Raw genomic sequence first — 15,988 nt, 5'->3', positions numbered from 1 at the left:
CCATGCCTTCTTTGGCTCTTGAAATGGACCATCTCAGCATACACTGATTTTTATAGGATTCTCTTATGGGCACGGAGTAACTTACTACTACTAACATTAAAATTTTGAAGACCTTTCTGGGGCCAGTCTACAAATCTAAAGCTGTATGAGCATATTGAGCTTGGAAACTGATTGATAGTTTGCATTTTATTCCATGCTGTTGAAATAATTGTTCAATGCCAATTTCAGTCTTTACTTATTTTTTGTTCTTAATTTATACTGGATTATTGCACTTTCTTCCTACTCTTATGTATTTATATATACTTTCCTGCTCACATGCTTAAGCCTTCAACTAGAGAGATGTTTTCAGTTTGTCTTCGTTTTCCATTACAGAATGTTGCCTTTGCTTTGCACATTTATCCAACCCAAAAGTCAACCTGATGACAACTGAGAAATGCATTAAGAGTTGTTCCACCCATTGATGGGCATATGAGCTATACAGTTCTGAATCATCTACACATAGTAGGTGTGATGAGTTAATAAGAACACATAGTGGATTTAGTGCCAGACAAATCAAGAGTGGTGACAGTGGTGAAATATTCTGCACTGGATCTTGATGTTGGGAATGACAAGCTGTCATTCTTCATTTTTTTTTTTCAGCATTAGTGTACGATACTTTCCTTTTTAAACTTGATGTACTTGATCAAGGTTAACACTATACATTTCAATGCACTTTATTAACGATAAAAATTAAGTCAAAATTTCTTACAGGAATCAATCACAGCATCTTTTCATAAGTCTAGATCTAGACTCATAAGTATCCGATTTGTTTCATAATAAAGCGTATCTTTACAGCTGCTCATCACCAAGAAACAGGTGGGATAGATTACTGCCCCACTGAAATATGCAGAGAACTTACTCAAGCCTCAATAGGGATACCCCCCATTTGAGTTGGTGTATGGGAGACATCCAAGAAGTTCACTAGATATATTATATGAAAACTGATAAGGCAGCAGAAGGCCGGAGTGTCATCATTTCTATGAATTTGGTTGAGGAAGAAACTGAGTGCAATGTCAGTTGTCCAGAGTAGAGCTCGAATGAACCTGAAGTTGAAAATGAAACCAGCCAGGCCCCACCTCCTCACACAGCCAAGTCAGCCTCCCTTCACCCCTCCCTGGATTGGACCCAGTATAGGCAGAAACAACTGTAAATTGCTCTTGCATATACTGGCTCTAATCCAAGATGCAGACAAAATCTTCAGCGAATCTTCTGGTAAACACTTAAATATTGAGCTGAAACTTGTTTATATACACATTAGTATTTTATTTCCCACTGTGAGACTAACTCATCTGACATGTAATGGAGAAAATGACCTCAGCAGTCCTTGCATAGCAGATCAACATTTCTTAAGTGCCGGCATTTTTTAGACTCCAGTTTTATCGTTGGTCAAAAAAAACCTCCATATTCAATGTTACTTTTATTTTTTTCTGTTAAAGTGACTTTTCTCTTCAGAAGTAATTATAATTTCAAAGGCACATCTTTCTTAATCCCGGAGGCACTTGATTTCATACATTATTCAGTCATAATAAAGATGTTACAAGACACTTAACTTTGCTTATCTGCCCAACGGGGCTCGCCGTTTCACTCTTGCAAAAAGCTTTGTTAGGGGACTAAGTATTTTTTTTCTTTTTCTATAACTGTTATGTCAATCCTGAAAAGAAGTCAAAATCATGAAACAATTCAAAACATCATAGATAATCATCACGGTGGTATGTTTACATTCTACTACTTATGCTGCCAAACCTTATAACATGGCGTTCTTAAACTTGAAAGACACCAATCTTTAGGATGTTCGCCGGAAGTGAACTCTTGAGTATTTATACATTGTCATAGGTTCTAATTATATTTATACCCCACATTATCCCGAAATAGATTCAAGTTCACTGTGTGTTAGTTAAGTTTTAAAATTGTATTCTTAAGTTGAATGTGATGGGGGGGGGGGGGGGGTTCTTTTAACTTCAAAGTATTTTTGTAAAGTATATGCTATTTTTTTTGTAAACCTTTTTAAAACATAGTAAAAAGTGGTACGTCAAATCAATAAATCAAATCTAACATCTATAGATTATGAAATGGCACGGCTAGCAGAATGCATGCAAGTTTCTCATGTTATTTACTTAAAAAACCCCGAGTACTAGCGAGACTTTGACCACAAGATACTAGTATAGAGGATTTAGAGCTGCACATATTGCACTTTCAGAAAGAAAGGTGGTGGTCATTAGCCAACAATTTTTTCAGTGTACTTGGGCAAATACATCTGAAAGAACTTGAAACAGTGACTGAGAATGGGAACAATGTCAGGCAGAAACTATAGACTACCTAAAAAGAGGTGATACATACAGAAGAAACTACTGCATGATGGCATTATAAAACTACTGCATGATGGCATTATAAAACAGTCATGGTGTGTGTAAGGCCTGTGTTACTTGTTCCCAAAAAGTACGGTCTGAAATAGGATAGTTAATATAGTGTGAATATTCAACACAAACCTCATGTCAAGAGTGGAACTGTCAGATTTGTTGGATGCTGCTTAATATTTGTACTATTGATCTAACAAGGAATTATTGGTATATTCTCCTGGTACCTAGTTTAGAAGAGAAGGAAGGCAGTATTTATTGTACAACAGAAACTGTGTCAGTTTTGTATTACACATTCAGCTTACAAAGATCTGGCACTACATTTTGAAGGATAATTGCTATAATTTTAAACCAATACTGCTGCAGACCTAGATAATTAAATTCTCATCTAGCAATGTCAGCTATGATTTTGTAGTTATACATAAAGCAGGCACAAAGCACATAGATGATTTTTTCCCCCTGGAGGTAGTAGATGGAGAATACAAGAAATGTACGTACACCACAGCAGAAAGGGGAAGATATGTGAGGGAGTACAATTCCCTATATAAACTGGGGGCTGGAGAATCATACAGAAGAAGAGAGTCAAGAACTATTTCATAACTACAAATCCCAGAAGTGGAAAACAGGCTCTGAAGGTTGAGACTTTGTTTAAAATGGTTGAAGACTCGCAACATAGAGTGATGTGAAAGTCCCCACCTCCCCACCCATCCTGATTTCCCCAATTATTGCATATATCTAACTCTGAATGGTTGCTGATCTTTAAAAACCATATTACGTGTTTACTTGGGTTCTCTTTGTCTAATAGAACATTTTGTTTAGACTATTGCTTCATTTAAGATGCAAAAGTTAATCAACACCATATCACCCATGTGAATCAGTAACTACCCCTTTAATTAACCAATTGACCAAATGCAATTTATAATTATAATAGCGGAATGAAGAGAGTCAGGCTTGATCACAGCCAGCGCTGTTGAATCTGCACTAAATATTCAACTTTACAATGGAGCATGAAGTAGTCACCACAAGGTCTCTATAAGAATGCTATACCACAATGAAAAGAAATTCCAGAAAAGATGAGAAAAAAAAAGTTGTTGAAATATATCAGTGTGGACAGGGTTACAAAACCATTTCTAAAAATCTAGGACTACACCAAACCACAGAAACAGCCATAACACTGGCACTTGCATTGCATCCATTCTCCACTCTCAGATGAATAAATCAAAATGGACAACTTATTTTGTTGGAAAATTAATTTTGACTGCAGCTTTATCAATCATTTTATTAATCAAATAATGAATATAATGAATATAAATAATATATATTAACTTGGCACAAACTCAATTTGACCTTCACCTCTATATATTCACTTGCCAAAGCTAGTCGGTGCTGACCTAGCCTTAAATATATATTCCATCAAATGAATTAATTCTCAATACTCCACTTATAAGTGTGACCTCGAATGACGTCAAGGCCTCACTTTTGCTTATGATGGTTCTGCACATAAGCAAATTTACCTCATGTCAAAAAACCAATCCAGTTTAACACTCTTGTCCTTAAGTGAAGATTGCTTAAATCCACATCAAAAGTTTCCACTGCTGCAACAAATGTCCTATTCTAACATCTTGAAAACATTTCCAACACCCAAAAGCAATATTTAAACCACAAATACCCACCTCAATTCAAATTAGGGAGGGACAGGGTGGGAATTAATTTAACCTCCCTAATGCCTGCTGCCTCTCAATCTCCTTCCCACCCTTCTAATCACCTCAGCCCACTGCCCGCCAAAAACACCACGCTACTCGTGCTTAAGCCCCACCCCTGAACTTTAATATACCTGTTTTAAACGCCTTACAGTCATTAAATTAACCCTCAAATCCACCCTTGTTTTAATAAACCTTTTTTCTCCCTCTTTTCAATTCATTTTTTGAGACCTCACTGTAACTTAATTGAAATGCTAACATTTTTAAATTCCCCCAAGCAATGAACTTAACTTTCCAAGTCATTTAATCAATTTTTCTCCTTTTAAAATAAAAATCCACACATATATTTTAAATTGATTTAAAACTTCCTAACCAGCCCAGCACCTTTGTCTACACTACCCAAACTCAACCCCCCCTTCTGCAAATAGCATTAATTACACTACTGCAGCAATACCAATGTTGTCATCAGCCCATGGGTCATAAAGAAAAGAAATGGAACAGTGATGAATCTTCACAGAAGTAGCTCGCCTGCTAAAATGACTCCAATGGCACAATGAAAACTTATTCAGGAAGTCACAAAACTTCCCAAAAGACCATCCAAAGAACTGCAGGCCTCTCTAACCTCAGTTAATGCCAGTGTTCATGACTCCACAATAAGAAAGACTGGGCAAAAATGGGATGCAGTGGAAAAACTGCTGCTATTCAAGAGAATCATCAATGCTCATCTCACAATTGCAAACACACACCTGGTTGATTCTCAAGCCTTTTGGGATAATGTTCTACGGGCAGATGAGTCGAAAGTGGAACCCTTTAGATCATACAGGTCCTATTACAACTGGCACAAAACCAAATACAGCATTCCACAGTAAGAACGCCATGCCAACAATCATAGTAGTACTAGTGTGACGATTTGGGGATGCTTTTCTGCCTCAGAACCTGGAAAACTTAAGATTATTGAAGGAACCATGAATTCTGCACTGTACCAGTTTATTCTTAAGGAAAATGTCCAGTCATCTGTCTGAGATGAAGCAAATTGGGTTATGCAGCTAGAAAATGATCCAACACACAAAAACCAAGTCTACATCTGGATGGCTGAGGAAAAACAAAATAAGTTTTGGATTTGCCTAGTCAAAAGTCCTGACATGAACCCAATAAAGATGCTGTAGCAGGGCCTGAAATGAGCAGTTTATGCACAAAAACGTATGCGTCTGAATTAAAGCAGTTCTGCAAAGAATAGGATAAGATTCTTCAACAGCAATGTGAGACTGATATTTATTTTATTATGACATTTCTTCCCCGCATTTTCCCAAGAAAGCTCAGGCTCAATGCAGCTTACATAACAAATTAAGAAGCATTACAAGACAATATTAATACAAGAATACAACTATTAAATGTAGGCTTTAAGTAACTTCTAAATGACATATAATCGACTAAGTGTCTGATATACTTGGGTAATGAGTTCCAGAGTTTGGTACTTTGGTAAGAAAAATTAGCATTATGGATAGTTTTGTAGGGTAAGTTTTTACAACTTGGGAAATGTAATACGAGATATTCTCTAGATGATGAAGTGGCATTTAGTGGTGATAACTTAATGAGATCTAAGATGGTAAGATACCATGAAGAAATTTATCAACAAGAACAGAGTTTAAATGAAATTCGTTGATAGGTAACCAATGTAGATCCTTAAGAACAGGAGATGCTTTAACACAACACAGCAGGGCAGCCGTGTTTTGTGCAGTTTGTAATTTTCTTAGGATACTCTGCGTCATACTTGCATAAATTGAATTGCAATAGTCAAATTTAGTTGACTAATGACTGAACTAAAATGTGAAGGACTGATCTTGAAAAGAATGGTCTTAATCATTTACACAATGAATTAAAGACATTCGATACTACTTTGGAAATTTGGCAATCAAAAGAAAAAAACCTGATCAATTAAATATATTAAATATCACATTAAAAGGAAAGGTTTGGCTGCAATTACTGCTGCTAAAGAGTAGGGCACAGTCTTGATCAACACCATTCCCTTGAAGATTACACACTGTGGGTGATCAATTGTGTGTCTGCCCAAAGATGTGGGGGTGACTTAGGCAGAAGTCTGTTACAACTCGAACGATGGATACATCGCTTACAATCAGTGGTACTACTGGGCCTGAATGTAAGGGTCGAGTGGTCAGCTTTTTGCTAACAGTTATAGGTGGGGTTGCTGATTCATGCTTTGACATCCGTCATCATCTTTTTGCTTTAATTTGTTCGTTTTTTTTTTTTTAACTCTTGTGCAGTCTGAGTCTGGTCTATTGCATGCAGTTTAACACCACTATTTTTCTGTGGGTGTGCGCATGCGTCGGCGTTGCTTTAAAAACAGCCACCATACTGAATGTTTTAGCGGCCGTGACGCACAGCCGCAGATATTGAGGTACGTGTGATTTTGCTCCCTGTTTTTGTTTTTAGTGTTTGGGATGGCTACTTTTCATGGTTTTTTTTGTGTTTTGCAGCAGTATTGGAAAGGCAGCATTGAGTTCCCTGAAGAAGCCATTTGGTGAAACGGGTCCCCGCAGGGACGTTTCGCAACCGCCGCACACTGCTGCCCATAAGATGTTTTTTCTTCTACAAAATTTTTTTTTCACATTTTTAAGGTGGTGATAGTTTTTTGCACAAATAAAAACTGAATCGTTGGAGGTTTTTATGACCCATGATCAAAGCCAGCACTGTGATGGAATCGCTGTACCATATGGTATGACAGCGTAATGAGAGGCACAGGCGTCTGAGGTCTTTCCTCCCAACTTTTTAAACAACCAACTCATTGATATTGGTAGCTATAGTAAACACCTTTTCTCCACTTGTTTTCTGGATTGTATCACCTTAGATAGGAAATAAAGCAGAGTAAGAGTGCAGAGGAATGCTGGGGAGTAGCGGGACTGTCTTTCTTCTATGTTAAATGGTAGTAGTAGTAGTAGCGACAATTTGAATTGTTTTTGCTCTTCAGTGAAAGCCAAACTTTAAAAGCCTCTGCACCATTCTGTTGCTAATCTGTTATGGAGTAGATTGGACTTTTGGCTTTTACCATTGTCTGTTTTCTTAAAATTGAAGTGCTGCAGCAATTATGGAAAACACCTGGGGTGTTATATTGGAAAGGGAGAAGGGGAACTGGGATTGAGTTCACTGTATACTACAGCAAATGTTCTATTAATCTAGTAATGTATTTTGTAAGACTATCTAAAAACCAGAATAAATGTACTTAAGACAAACATTTAGACAAATCACACCATTAAGACATTTCAATGTTGCAGTTTTCCAGGATCCCACATGATTTTTGGCTACTTGAGTAATTAGACCTTTTTGTTTCATGGGAGCAATATTCAAACAGCCTGCATATTTCTCTTTGGAAATGATCAGATACGAAGTACATGTATGCTATCTATGCTAGTATTAAAGGAAGTGCAAAAGTGTGCATAAGTGCATACATTTTACAACTAATTTATCTGTGCTGTCTTGCCTTCCTCAAACATGCACAGAGTAATGCTTATTTTTAATGTGGTTAAACTCCACGATACAAAAACAGCTGCATTTTGAGGGCAAATTTCAATTTGACAATTCTCAGGTAAATGCTTTTGAAAATTGCCTTTGTAACATCAGAACTCCATCAAGCTTTAATGGTATATCAATGCCTAAAGTACAACAAAAATTGGAGCTCAGTATGTTATGCTGGATCAAAGTAGTGGTCCATCAGTACCCGCATCCTAACTAGATCTGTACCGAATATTTATATTTGAACCGATTTGACTGTATATATTATTCACGTTCAGCAAATAGTCTACAACTGAATACATATATGTATTATAAAAGTTTCAAAGATTCTCCAGTGTTTATGCTGGGCTCATATGAACTTTCCTGTATACTTTATTACTTCTGGTTTAACCTGTGTGTTGTAAAGCAAATGCTCATACATCAGTTCTTAAAATAGCCAAATTTAGCAAGATTTAAGTGGTATATAAGTAACAATTTTATATGTTATAGAAGTGTTAAAAGGTTAAATGATGTCCTGAATGGAAGTACTTTACAGTAAAAAAAAAAAAAAAAAAAGATCCAAGCAAGAAAGCTATATCCACCATATGCAAGGTATTGATTTCATGTGGTGCGAGCCAGTCAGATTTAAACTTCCACTTTAAATAATCCTATATAATAATTTGCACCTCCAACGTTCTACATCTGGATGCCTGGGTTCTTAACATCCATTCCCACTCACTGCCCCGCTCTCGCGTCAAAACGTAATGATGTCAGAGGGCGGAAAATGAGGGGGAAGGAACGCTGGAGGCGAGATGATGTCAGGAGGAGAGAATCGCGGGACATCGAAGGGAGGAAGGGAATGGCAGAGGAGAATTGATGGACATGGATGGGAGGACAATCATAGGCGCCCTGTATGAGAGGCCCCAGCCCAACTGTGACCTTCTCCTAGCTGCTGCCACCCCAAACGCAGCAGCACTGCAGTCAGGCAGCTCTCGGACGGTCCCTCCGCTCCTTCCCGCCCTCAGCTCCCTGATCAACATCCCTCCTCTCCGTTCCTCCCCCCCTTGCGCGTGTTTAACCCTTTTACTTTTAGGCGCAGTGACGGCAGTGAAGAGGACAACATAGTGGGCTCGCCTCCAGCTTCTCCCTTCCCTCACACAGTGTCCCACCAATGATGTATTTCCTGTTTCCACGAGGGCAGGACACTGTGTGAGGGAAGGAAGAAGCTGTGTTGTCCTCTTTACTGCCGTCGCTGCGCCTGAAAGTAAAAGGGTTAAATAAGGGGGTGGAGGAGGGGAAGTTACGGAGAGGAGGGCTGTCAGGGAGCTAAGGGAGGGCAGGGAGAATTGCTGGACATGGATGTGAGGGCAGGGGGAGAGAGGAGAATTGCTGGACATGGATGGATGGATGGAGGAGAGGGCAGGGGGAGAGAGGAGAATTGCTGGACATGGATGGATGGAGGAGAGAGCAGGGGAGAGAGGAGAATTGCTGAACATGTATTTTGTTCAGTACAATGCATTTGTTTTTATTTCTCCTTTCTTGTGGTACATGCCTAGTTTGACTTATTGGAGTGTCAAGTTCAATTTTTGTCTAGTATTTGAATTTCTAATTTGTTATCCCTTGTTCTGTATTTGGTGTGGGTTTGTCTGTTTTGTGTTTGACAGTGTGTTATTCTTTCCACAGGTAATTTCTGAGTAGGGAAGGTGGAAGGGGATGGGACCTGATATACCACCTTTCTGTGGTTAAAATCACAGCGGTTTACATATTATGTACAGGTACTTATTTTGTACTTCAGGCAATGAAGGGTTAAGTGACTTGCCCAGAGTCACAAGGAGCTGCAGTGGGAATCAAATCCAGTTCCCCAGGATCAACTCTTTAGCAGTCCTACTTTTTCTATCAGTAGTAGGTGTATTGGTTCTAGTCTCCATGAAATAGCTGTAGTGCAACCTGTTCTTAAGTAGAGTTCTTGTTTAAATCATAGGAATCAGTGCTACTGTTCTATAGTAGATTTGCTACATGTATGAGTTAGAATTGTTTTGATTTTTGTGTTATTTCACAATATGCCTCCTAGCGGAGAGATTTATTTGGCTATTACTGAGATGACATGAGATTCAGATTTTTTTTTTTTTTGGAGGTGGGTAAGGTAACTTTAAAACAATACATGAACGTAAGACCTTTGAAGTCAGAATGATTGAATATTTTGACACCAACAGACAGGACTTAATAAGGATCTGGGTTTTCTAGCCCATTATAAACCATAAAGTTGTATTTCTCTGTTTATCACCCTCCTCTCACCTTCCCACACCATCCTGTTAGAATATCAATGAAATGCTTTGATGTTCCCATGCATACCCCCACCCTCCCACTCTGTCAGACTGTCAAAGTAATGCTTTGCTGATTCTCTTATATATACTATCTGCTACCACATTTATTTCCGATCTGACGAAGGGCAACCTTCGAAAGCTAATCAAGAAATGTATTAAGTTATGTCCAATAAAAAAGGTATCTTATTTTCTTTTCCATGTTTTATTTTGTTTGATTTCTATTGATAACCTTGATGTTTAAAAAAATTTCCTGAAGTCTCTGTCTAGATTTTAAGTTCCAATGTCCACATGTCTAGTAGCACTATAGAAATACAATGTAGTAACAGTGACCATAGTCGGACCTCAGTGTATTTGGTTTAACCCACTTTTTTTCTATTGCTGTAGTATTTGAAGGGGCGGGGGGGGGGGGGGGGGGATGATTCACTTGGCTTTCACATAAAACTATAAGAAATTGAGAAACTTGTCCCAGCTATTGCCTTACTCCACTGTTGCCCATAGGTTAAGTTCAATATCCCTAATTTCTTCCACAACGTTGTGGACTTTATACATACAGAGGAAGTGAGGCAACAAAGAAGATGAAGATTCCAAGGGTTAAATATAGAACCTTTCATCTTGTGAGCAAGTCCTATTGTCTTTGCATTTAAAAAAAGACTTGACACGGCTGTGTTTCAGCATGTGTGCCTGTGTCAAAAGTCAAAACACCTGTCACATTTGATGGTGCAGTATTGTGTTCTCTCTCTCACTCTGTATATATACATATATATGCACTTGGCAACAAAAATATATGAGACTCAGCAGCGTTATGACTGCGGGAGTATACGACAGAATATCATCTGCATAAACAGATACTTTGGCTACCAAAGACTCACCCTTGATAACTCTAATAAAATCATTATGTCAAACTGCAATTAACAAAGGTTCTAGGGCAATGTTAAATAAGAGGGGAGATGGGGCAACCCTGTCTTGTACCTCTAGTGGGTACAATAAGCCATTAATTTGTATGCTCGTTGTAGGAGCTAAGTACAATTATTTAATCATAGCGATGAAAGAGGCATTAAAACCAAACCATTGTAGTACTTCAGAAGAGCCACTCAACACAGTTGAAGGCCTTCTCAGCATCAAGGCCCATGGCCACTGCTGACTTAGTAGAGGAGTTGGCCTGTAGTATGACATTTGTAAACAGAGGTGTATTATCATTTGGCATGAAACCTGATCAATGAAGATGAATTATAAGCGATGAAGACATCTAGCCAACAGTTTTGTATAAATTTCTGCAACTACATTTATCAAGGCCAGTGGGTGATAATTTTGAACATTCACAGGATCCTTATTTGGTTTGTTTTTTTGTTACATTTGTACCCCGCGCTTTTCCCACTCATGGCAGGCTCAATGCAGCTTACATGGGGCAATGGAGGGCTAAGTGACTTGCCCAGAGTCACAAGGAGCTGCCTGTGGCTGAAGTGGGAATCAAACTTAGTTCCTCAGTTCCCCAGGACCAAAGTCCACCACCCTAACCACTAGGCCACTCCTCCACAATAACAGTAGCTTCTGTTATAGATACAGAAATTTTACCAGTCTGCAATAGCTCTAAATAAGAAAGTGAGTGCGGGAGAAACTGGTCTTTAAAAGTTAAATAAAATTCAACAGGGAAACAGTCTGGCCCCAGAGTTTTCCTTTTGGCCATATCAGATAGGGCATCTTCGAGTTCCTGTAAATCAATATTTTTAGATGAATAAATTATCTTCACCAAATAGTTAGGTTATCTAAAAATGATGCATCTATAGCGCTGTCATCTAATTCCAAGGTATATAGGTGATTATAAAAAAAGATATAGCCCAATATTTTCATTCTTTATCATTAATTTAATGGCAGGTATATTAGTTTTTTTTCTTGTTTAATCTTTAAATATTCAGCTAATTGATGCCCGCTCTTGTTTGCATAATACACAGATTGCATAAACAATTGGCTTCTAGCTGTACTGCTAAGAAGCATATTGCAACTGAATCTGATTTTGCCTAATTGGTCTTGCACCTTATGGGTCATTTGTGTAAATTCTCTAATTTAAGAAGCAGAACCTCTACATCAGTTAAGTCTTTTTGAGTAGTTTATTTTATTTAGCAATATATGAGATGATTTCTCCCCTTATAAAAGCTTGAAAACAATCCCATAGGCATGGCCATAATTTATCATTGGGTTTATTAATAGCAAAGAATTCCACAATGGAGAATTCAATTTAGTTTAATGAAGTCAGCATCATTAAGCAAAGTAGTATATTTAATCTCCAAGAATTGGATTTTTTTTGTAATTTGCAGATATTGGAAAGTTTCAGAGAAATACCTGCATGATCACTACTATGCTATGTATTTTTGAAGAAATGCAAAACAATTAACTAACCAATTACTTAACAGAAAAAAAAATCGATCCTCAAGTATGAAGAGTGGGGCGGAGAGAAAAAGGTATAATCTCTATCATTCTGATGTAATAATCTCTGTTGATCCACTAGTGAGTTGATAAATATGTTCTTGTAGCCTATGACAAGCCTTACATTTCCTATACACCACTGCAAAGTTTCTATCTAAATCGGGGTTAAGTATTATATTGAAATCTCCCTCTAAAATTACAGGTAGTGATCCACAGCAGCTACGGTGTTAGCTACTTCATCAAAGAAAGTGGAGTCATCTATGTTGGGACCATATAAATTAAAAATCACATGAGTGGTATTGACCTCTATGCAAGCCTTGACCCATTGCCCATGACTATCATTAGTGTGAGAAATGATTTTAATATCTGGACTTTTCCTTATTAGTAATATCACTATTTTTTTTCCCCCACCAGCAGGTGAAAATATTTCAAGACACGACCATTTAATACAGTTTCATAGACTTATTGTCTAATAGAATAAACAGTATATCACGCTTGAAGTTGTTAGCATAATTAAAGATTTTAGTACTTTTCACAGGATTATGAATGACTTTCACATTCTGGGATAAACAAGAAAAAGCCATAATAGGTATGGAGCTATAAAAGTTACCAATCAAATCTTAGAAGCGATACCAGACTAAGCACAAAGTTACACTGAAAATATCCACACTGAAAGTATTTGTACTGGGAAGACTATGAAGTATAAAATATATCAAAGCAAGTCAAGCCTAAACCATTAGTTTGACAAAACATGCAAACAGGTTCAGATGGTAAATCAAACTATGGGAGTAACAAGACCACAGTAGTAGCTCAAAAACTGGTGTGGAAGAGATTGATCCTTATGTTGATATCATCTTATAATCAAAATAAGAGTAAACACAGCAATTAACAGATGTTAAAAAAAAAATGCAAACGCCATCGTTAAGGAGGAACTAAACAGCAATTACGAGTAAATCATGAAAACAGAACTACACAGACACAGCAGAGTGAGTCTGCTGAGAGAACAAAGACAGCACAAACAGTAACAGACATGTGGAGACTCACACTTTATATCTGTAGGACAGAGTTCCTCAGGAAACTCAGCTAAATCAGTAGGGTTTGTGAAATCTTTGGTTGAATTGTTGATATGGCATGAAGATGTGCGGGATACATCATACCTATTTTGCTCTGAGCAATTTTAGCCGAGATCTGAAAGCTAATAATTGTTTGTGTAGTTTAAGTCATTTTCCAGTTGAGCGATTTATTCTGGATTGGTGTCTCCACTCTCATTTTAAAATTCCACAATGTCTTCTCAGAGGGAGGCCAAGTCTTGCCTAATCTCCACAGTGTCCTGCTTAGTGTCAGCAAGTAGATTACGCAGGACCACGAGTTCTTCAAAGATTACCTGGGTGATTTCATCATCCGCTTTCTGTGAGGGCAATTTTGTGCTGAAGTAAGCTCTAAAGATTTCCTTTAACCTGGCTTATTTGATGACATGATTTTCTAGCAGCCAAATTCTAGTATAAAGAAAGGCAACTTCAAAAGATTGAAAGAAGATATATGTTTTTAAAATTCTCTTCCAGAGCACCAGCTTCAAGCTAGCATCCTCTGCAGGTCTCGCTTGTGCCCCTACACTGTTCTTCTGTTTTTGTTCATATTTGCTTCCATTCATGTTTCAGCAGATGATGGAATCATTCATTACTATCGTAAAAAATCAAGAGGGTTTCCCCCCTATACCTCATTTTTTTCAAACCAAAAACTTTAAGGGATTTTCTAGATAAAAAAAATGAAATGTTCAAGGATTAGGCATGCCTATTTAGGTGGGGTAGTTTGTCTCAATCACTATAAAAAAAACATGTATCTTCTCTCTTTTTCTGTTGGATTTCACCCTTGATAGGGCTTGACAGGTAACATTTCCTTGTTATAAGAGCAATTCTATAAACTGGGTACTAACATTTATGCATCCACTGTGTGCATAATTATTAGCAAAATACACAAAGTGCACACTTCCACACATATATGCAAGTATGCCACCTAGTCAAATATTTACAGAATAGTGCTTATCATGCAGAGAGTGTATTTTTAAGGCATGGGGGGTGATTACCAAAGAGTATGGGCAAGACATCTCTGCTTTATTAAAGTGTTCACACTTAAACCAGTTCTATGGCTGGTGTTCAGTGTAGGCACCTAAACATTAGGTGTGCCAATACCACATTATGCTAGTATTCTATAAAGGAACCTAGGTTATAGATGTGGCTCCTATGGTCTACCATTGAGGTGCCTAAATGGAGTTGCCCAGTTCTAAAATGGCTCCCAAAATATGTATTGTTAAATTTTATTTTGCCCTCCTTTTCTGGTGTACTTACCTAATTTTCTGTGCAAATATATTTTTGGTTTACTTTTATATATTTAAGAACATAAGCATTGCCATACCAGGACAGACCGAAGGTCCATCAAGCCCAGTATCCTGTTTCTAGCAGTGGCCAATCCAGGTCACAAGTACCTGGCAAGATTCCAGAACAGTAAAACAGATTTTACGCTACTTATCCTAGAAATAAGCATTGGATTTTCCTGCCCATCTTAATTATCCATACCTTTTTAAAAACCCTAACTACTTTTACCATATTCTCTGCCAACAAATTTCAGAGTTTAGTTACTCATTGCATGAAGAAATATTTTCTCTGATTTGTTTTAAACTTATGACTAGGGGGGTACACAAAGAAGCTACTAAGTAGTATTTGGCTGCTCTGTGTTTACATGAACTTCAGTTCACTAAGATTTTTCTATATTCTGTTCATCAGGATGTTATCTTTCATGTTTTGACAGTATATTTTGTAGACATCATGCAAAACCACACACTCCTCAGTGAGTTAGCTTTTCCCAAGTTCTACTTTAGAAACTGCTGAAAATGAAAAAGGAGTAAGAACAACAACAGGAGGATTCTATTCTAGATAAGGTGCTGCCCATCCCTTTGGTAAAGACATGCTCTTCCTCCAATAAGTTCTCGCGTTCCAAATTAGAGAGCTGCATGGGAGCGGGGATAGCGGGCCACTGCTTGAAGTCTCAGCAGCCATTTTAAAAAAGCAGAGACAGTGAGAGGATCAGTGGCAGTGGGCAGGAAAGAGAGTGGGAATTTTTCCTGCCCCGAAGAAGCCACTAGACCACCAGGGTGCCTTCAGGTTATGTGCCAGAAGGGCACCCATGGCTGGAACAGTGGATGGATGGAGTCAGGAATCCATGATGTCAAAAAAGTTGAAGCCAATTAGGTTTATCTCCATTTCCTCTCTCTCTTGCAGCTGTACAGTCAAAACAAAGCAAGCAAACCTATGAGTTGCTGTATCCATGTTGTATTGTTGGTGGCATTTTTATTTAATCTCACTTATATTTTTAAAGGTGCCGGCATGTGCAGCATATGGATGTACACAGAGGAAGTATAATAATGGAGTTAGTACAATAATGGAATAACTTTTCATAGGCTGAGTAGTAATTTGTTATAAATCATAATCAGTGTGTCATTTGGAGGGGCTGGTTATAGGGACACCCTAGCACTGTTATATTCTACACCATCCTGAGCCATTGGTACCAAGGCAGCTTAACAGCTGTACCTCACTAGCACATTATAAAATCCTATGTAGGCCATACATAAGGCCTGTTCCTTAACACC

The sequence above is a fragment of the Microcaecilia unicolor genome, chromosome 6, assembly GCF_901765095.1.
Source record: "Microcaecilia unicolor chromosome 6, aMicUni1.1, whole genome shotgun sequence".
Classification (NCBI taxonomy): domain Eukaryota; kingdom Metazoa; phylum Chordata; class Amphibia; order Gymnophiona; family Siphonopidae; genus Microcaecilia; species Microcaecilia unicolor.
Note: the sequence above shows the minus strand (reverse complement) of the source record.